The 7,328-nt window shown below is 40.0% G+C and overlaps 1 long non-coding RNA gene and 1 pseudogene across 1 annotated transcript; both read left to right on the top strand.

Moving 5' to 3' along the window:
* The first annotated feature begins 4,804 nt into the window (after positions 1-4,804).
* On the top strand, positions 4,805-6,915 carry LOC148374010 (uncharacterized). Its single transcript, XR_015849988.1, has 2 exons — positions 4,805-5,693; positions 6,490-6,915. It is a non-coding gene; the product is annotated as an uncharacterized LOC148374010 (long non-coding RNA).
* On the top strand, positions 5,687-6,915 carry LOC148374009 (general transcription factor II-I repeat domain-containing protein 2A-like; annotated as a pseudogene).
* Positions 6,916-7,328: the final 413 nt, after the last annotated feature.

Raw genomic sequence — 7,328 nt, 5'->3', positions numbered from 1 at the left:
AGGTACCGGGGTGTGTTTGTAAGGTATTATTAATAAGGCAAATTGCAATCATTACTATAGGAAGAAATTGGCTGATGTTGACATGTATGCATTCAGTTTAGCAATGATACACTGGCTAGAATACTGTGAAACTTTTCAGCATGAGTATAAAATTTGCCACTTTAACCCTCACTATTTAAGGGGCAGTGTGGAATATTTGCCCATTGGATTTCAATGTACTGTACAGCGCAACCGAAAACAATTGCTACAAAGCACAATGAAGAACACTACGGAGACTCAAAGTCACCATACCGCAGCATTTTGCTTCTCAAGAAAGGAAAATAAGAAAACAAAAACGGATTTGTTTGGGAACAAAAAGCAAATGGTGATAAAAGAAGGGAAAAAAGAGGGATTAACAAAGAGAAAAAAGTTGAGAAAAAAGGCAAGGAGAAAATAAAAAAGAGAAGGGGAAAAAGGGGTACCCTTAAAAGCAAGTTAGGGGACAATCATGTCATGTCCCTTTGGGTGAGCCTCAGGTTATGTAAAATAAATACAAATTTCTCCGGCAATGATTATTAGAAGGAAGAAAAAAAAAAAAAAAAAAAAAAAGCACATTCATGTATTTTACTTAATATATCCATCCATCCATTATCTGCACCGCTTATCCTCAGTAGGGTCGCGGGGTGCTGGAGCCCATCTCAGCCATCTCCGGGGAGTGGACACCCTGAACTGGCTGCCAGACAGTCGCAGGGCACACAGGGACAGACAATTCGCTCACTCGTTCACACCTAGGGACAATTTTGACCAGCCAATTAACCTGAAATGCATGTTTTTGGAATGTGGGAGGAAACCGGAGTGCCCGGAGGAAACCCACGCAAGCATGGAGAGAACGTGCAAACTCCGAACAGGAAGGTTGGTAGCAGGATTAGAACCCATGACCTCAGAACTGTGCTGCACACGCGCAAACCACCGTGCCGCCTATTTTACCTAATATTCAAATCAAAAGTTTTTTTAATGACGGTTTTTTTAAACCAATGGGAGGCGTTAAATCATACAAACTGTCCCTTTAAAGCGAGCCAGCAAGCTCTGTCATGGTTCCTTTTTTTCTTTCACATGGCCGCCATTTTGGCACCTTTCCTAATTCACTGTGTAAAACTCAGCTCGAACAAAACTGCTCAGGCAGGGATTACACATGCTCATCCGGCCTTGAATTATCCCACAAATAATATTAAAATCTTGCCTCAAGCTGGTTCTGTTTCCTTTTTTTCATCTTGGGGACATTTATGGTGTGATAACATTCCCCATTTTAGTCACTGTGGGAGAATTTTATGCAGGGATATGAGGAAAAAAAAGGGGACAAACACACAAAGGTTCTTTTTTTTTCAAAGTGGCACATAATGCCTGAAGAGCAGTCTCATTCAGGGACATTCATGAAGTAATATGATAAACAGGTGAATTCACCAGTAAACTTCTCATAACTGCAACTGGCCTGGGCATTTAAGGTAATGATGAAAGCAAAAAAAAGAAAAAGATCTCAGAGGAGACACTAAATGCAACTTAAAGCTGGCGCCAATCGGAGCCACGCAAAAAGAAATGGAGTGGACTATAGAAAGAAGTCAACTTGAAGCAAAATCAACGGTTGTGGCAAGATTCAATACTTCATGAGCCCAACAGAACCACAAAACCCTTTGGTCCCCCAAGAGTCCCTGAGGGAGTATTAGGGCCACACTACAGGTGGGGACAAAGGAATAAAGCTTTTTGTGACAAGTTCACAATTTTTCAACATAAGAACGATGATGGGAAAAAAAAAAGAATGGAATCTGTAAGTATATGCTAGACACAGGGTTTGTACACCATTTTCATGAACAAATTGCAGCACTTTTTTAAGGAATATCAAAGTAAATTTTCCAATTTCAGAATCCCTTTAAAAATATATGATGTGTATCATATATTTTGCAGAGCCACACATATATCTGGGATTTACAAATGCAATTTTTAATATTGTGTGTGTATTTATCAAGTCATTGATTTTGAGTAAATCGTGAGTATATTGGGGATCTGAACAATACGTGTGTAACTATCTTTGAGGCAAATCTCTCCCCTGTTGGGTAAAAATGACAAAAACATGTACCGTACATTTTCATTTGCAGGAACTTCTCTCCATTACAGTTTACCACTAAGAAACCTTTTTTTTGCATGGCCCACAATAAATGTCTATAATTTTTGTGTCATCTGTGCTTTAACACACATTTCATAGTGCCCCGTTTATGTGTAGCACGCACCTGTCCTCTTAAGCGCGACCTGTAGGGGGTGATGACCCTTTATAGGACAATGCCACACAAACTAATGCCAACTGCCGTTATTCACGAGGGGAAGAAGATATGCAATGCTAAAGCAAAGCAACTAAGAGCAGTGTCGGTGTCATTTTGAGCAGACTGGTTGAAAGACTTGGCGACAATTTCAAGAATTTACAAGCAGTTCACCCAAAATTCAAGCACTTTTCCACCCTTGAAAACACAACAAGGAAATTCAAGCATTTTCAAGGATTTCAAGCGTTTGTACAAACCCTGTAGACAACACCTCTGGAGTTTCGTGTCTCATCTCATTGTAAACAGTGTTTACTACATTGTTGTCAATGACAATAAAGACAGTTCTAACAACACTGTGGAATGATTTTCCCCAAATACTTTTGACATCACACAAATATTTTGGGAATGATTCCTAACAACAACGACCAGCCTTGACAATTCGTCGGCCTTGAACTTTTTAACAATCATAAGGCGGGTTGGAAAATCATAAAAGTGCCCTGCGAGTCGTTTAGGATAATTTGGTCATTGCGACATTCACTTGTAAATAGTATTCTGCAATATTATGCATTTATGATTGAAATGTGACCAAAATATGCTATGGAAAATAAAACCTCTCTTTAGTGTGACCCTACTACTCATTCATGCAAGTCAACAAAATTTTAGCAAAGCGTGATGGTTGGCTTTTTCTTCCTATTTATCTTTGAGAACAAGAATGTCTTTTTTCTCCATGACATTGTCTTTTTTTGTTTTCAATTCCAGCCATCGAAGACTCCAGCGGTTCTCGCTTGTGTACATTTGTTTTCTTTGAAAGAAAAAAAAAGGTATCACATGCAACATTTGGCATCTTCTGAAGTCCCCAAATGTGTGCCGTTCAAAATCTTAGAAAAATAGTTTATCTTTTCCGCTGCTCACCAATTAAGCAGAGACGAGACAGGGGAGGTGTGAGTGTGCGTGTCCATTGAGTCGGGAGGAAGGTTCGTCCAAACCATTTAGGTTCTGAAATGTTCTTCGTAAACAGTCTGTTTTTTTTTATTTCAGTTAACTGCTTTGTTTCTCTTCTGTTCTTACTGCAGTTGATTGGCTGTGTCACCTTTCAAAGGCCGAGGAAAGGGGGAACCAGACGTTGACTCTCGGGACTTTTCCCAACAGTGCAGGATGTGAGAAAGAATATGAGGTTTTGCTCCCCATTGACAGCAACATTGAAATATTCATAAAATGTTTCATTGTTTCTGCTTCTTCTTTGTTACATTCAAGCAAAAACCAACACTGACAAGATGCACAGAAGCTGTGTGGGAAAAAGTTATATTTTAAAAGCTCATTAATTGTCCACTCAAAAAAAAAACGCTTTGTTTGGTAACCTTGGTATTGGGATTGGATGATGGGGTAAAAAAAAACAAAAAACGAAGGTATTCTGAGATCATTGCTTTGTAGTTAGTTTCCTCCGGTCATTTTTAATGGAGCTGAACATTTTTCCATTCAATGTTTTGTATACTGTTTTTGTGCCTGTCGCAGCCGATACTGGGGTGCTAAGTGTGGTATGAAATGATTGCTGGGCACACAGAACTCTAGCAGGTTAATTTGAGTTACAGTAATCCCTTGCTGTATCGTGGTTTAGTTATTGGGGTTTAGCTACGTAGTGTATTTTTATCATGCATTTGTTCTGCAGCAGATAACACACAGCAAATACTATCACAGGGGTGGAGGGCTGTGTGATAATAATTTTGCAGCTTATTACATTGAAAATAAATTAATCAATAAAACCGGACTCTTAGAAAATAAGAGGAGCGCGGAGAAATCCTGAATACCGGCATAGGTTGTTATCGGGTCTGGGAAAAGACACCGCAGGTCTGGTCCTCAGGCCAGGCTTCATAGAAACTCTCACAAGCTACCCCTGCTAAGCCTGTATCTCATCAACGTCAGATCGATTACCCATGAAATGGATGACTTGGAGTTACAACTAGTAGGAATCCGCTACATTTGTGACGTGTATATTTTAGTCATCAAGGAGACCTAGCTCAAGCCAAGAATCCCAGACGCTAGTGTGCAGCTAGATGGCAGCTTTCCTCATCGCTTTCTTACACTGAAAAGAGGAGCTCTGCAATTTTGTTGTACTATTGTAGAGTAATAATAAAGTCCAATTATTCATCGGCAATTCCATGTTTTTATTTGTAGATCTATAGTTGTTATTGTCTTGCAGTTGGATACATGTTACTGAGATCTAATTAATAAATGAATGAATGTGTTACTTTGTGAGGTTTTGACTATTTTTTTGAAAGCCACACTGTTAAAACTATGGATTACAGTATTATCTTTTATGATTTAAAGATGAATAGTTTGCAAAAGAGCTCTCTGAAAAATATTGTGTTGCTAGAATATGAGTTCAAAAGCACTATCAACTTGTTTTTTGCCGTGGCAAGGGTCGGCAGTTTTGCTTTTTGCAGTCTAATGAAAAAAAAACAACAAAGTTGCCCGGGGCTCAGGACGTTTACCAGAAGCAAAGCTGTGATTGGTCTTACCCAGACCTGGGCAAATTACGGCCCGCGGGCCACATCCGGCCCTTTGTACGTCCCTGTCCGGCCCGCGTAAGACCAATCATAAACACCATAAATTAAAAAAAAAAAATTAAACTTTTATTTTGAAATTTTATTTTGACTACATATACACGTCATAGACGTAGCGCCTTCACGCGCGTATACACTTGAGTGAGTGAAGGTGATACTGTTCGCCAGGGTACCCTCAAGATGTCGGCACGCCCCAAGAAAAGAAAAGTTGATAACGAATGCCGTATTTTCAACAAGACATGGACTGCCAAATATTTCTTTACAGAAATTAAAGGTAAAGCAGTGTGCTTAGTCTGTGGTACACAGGTTGCTGTGTTTAAAGAATATAATTTGAATCGCCACTACACGACCAAGCATGAAGATGAATACAGAAACCTGTCTGGTGAAGAGCGTGCAAGGGAGTCTGATGCATTGCTAGCAAAACTACAAACCCAACAAGGATTTTTCACTAAACTTCCCACTTCCAGAGATGCAGCCGTCAGGACAAGTTATGTAATTTCTCATAAAATCGCCAGAAAAAGTAGGGCATTTTCCGACGAAGAGTTTATTAAGGAGTGTTTATTGGACTCTGCTGAGCTGATGTGCCCAGAAAAAAAGGGCGCGTTTGAGAACGTTTCACTCTCCCGACGCACTGTAACGAGGCGGATTGAGGAAATCACGGGAAATTTAGAGCTTCAGCTGAAGAAAAGAGCGGCGGACTTTGACTTTTTTTCTCTGGCTTTGAATGAGAGCTGCGATGTACGTGACACCGCCCAGCTGCTCATCTTCTTACGTGGGATAACCGCAGACTTTCAAATCACGGAGGAGTTGGCATCCTTGCAGTCAATAAAAGGGACAACCACAGGTAATGACTTGTTCAGAGAGGTAAATGCATGTATGGATGTATGGACATGTTAGAACTGAAATGGAACAAGCTTGCAGGTGTGACAACAGATGGTTGTCCAAATCTGGCCGGGAAAAATGTTGGACTTTTAAAGAGAATGCAGGATAAAGTGACAGAAATGAACCCTGATCAGAAATTGACATTTTTGCATTGTATCATACATCAGGAAGTGTTGTGTAAGACAGTGTTAAAAATGAAACATGTTGTTGATTCTGTCACTAAAATAGTTAACTTCATCAGAGCGAGAGCTTTAAATCACAGACAGTTTGTTGCTTTGTTGGAGGAAAATGAGGCTGAACATGGTGACATAAGCTATCACTGCACTGTTAGGTGGCTCAGCCTTGGCAAAATTCTGAAAAGTGTCTGGGACCTGAGAAACCAGATTCAGGAGTTCTGTGTTCAGAAAGGTCATGACGTCTCAGAACTTTCAGATGAAGACTGGTTGGCAGACCTCGGATTCACTGTGGATGTGACCGCACTAATGAACGAACTTAATGTCAAACTGCAGAGCAAGGGCCTTTTTGTGCATGAGATGTACAGTGCAGTGAAGGCTTTTATGAGAAAACTGTAGCTTCTCTCAAGCCAAGTGAAGGACAACATTCTGACCCACTTGCCAACACTTAAGGAAGCCAAAAGATCAGGCGATCACCTCCAAAAGTACTCAACCATGTTAGAAACATTGCATGCAGAGTTTTCAAGGCGATTTCAAAACTCTTGAGAGTGAAATGCACATGGTCTCTTCTCCCTTCAACTGCAGTGTGGATGATGCCCCAAGTGAAGTTCAGATGGAACTCATAGATCTGCAGTCTGACACACTTCTGGCAGATCACTTCAAGTCAGTCTCACTGCTGGATTTTTACTCCCTCAAAGAGGAGAACTTTCCACACCTGAGGAAGCATGCTCAGAGGATCCTAGTCCTCTTTGGATCTACCTATCATTGTGAACAGACATTCTCAGTTATGAAGTTTAATAAATCCAAACATAGATCCTCTATGACTGTTGACCACCTCTCAGCTGTCCTTCGCATAGCCACTTCAGACATTCCGCCAGATTCCAATGCCCTTGTTCAAGCCCAGAACAGACTGGATTATTCTCACTGAAGAGGTAACATGAGGTGGAGAACATTACAAGTTATTGTTTGTGGAAATTAACAAGTTAAAAATAAATTGCACTGGTTCAATGATTGTTTTTCTTATTTAACCAATACACCACGATTTCACATAGCCTAATATAAATATTTACAGAGTGCTATATTCTTCTGATTATCAGCATCAGCTATTCAAAATATTTAATTTGAGCATTTTACAATGAAAGAAAGTTGGTGGCCCTCTGACACAATTTAGGTTTCTCATGCGGCCCCTGATAAAAATTAATTGCCCACCCCTGGTCTTACCTGAGGCCCTAAGCAAATGTGATCTAATTTTCATTTGACAGAAAATCCTAAAATGGCCACCACAAGAGATAATTCAAACAGGTGAATTTCCATGCATGTAGCATTTTAAACGTAACACAATAATAATCAGAATGACACATTTAAACTAGTGACCAGACATAGAACTCATTGTCAATCACATTTTTGTGGGGATATGCACACAT

Source organism: Urocampus carinirostris, chromosome 1 (genome assembly GCF_059441175.1).
Source record: "Urocampus carinirostris isolate Australia breed hairy pipefish chromosome 1, RoL_Ucar_1.0, whole genome shotgun sequence".
Classification (NCBI taxonomy): domain Eukaryota; kingdom Metazoa; phylum Chordata; class Actinopteri; order Syngnathiformes; family Syngnathidae; genus Urocampus; species Urocampus carinirostris.
This window is presented reverse-complemented; position numbering and strand designations above follow the sequence as displayed.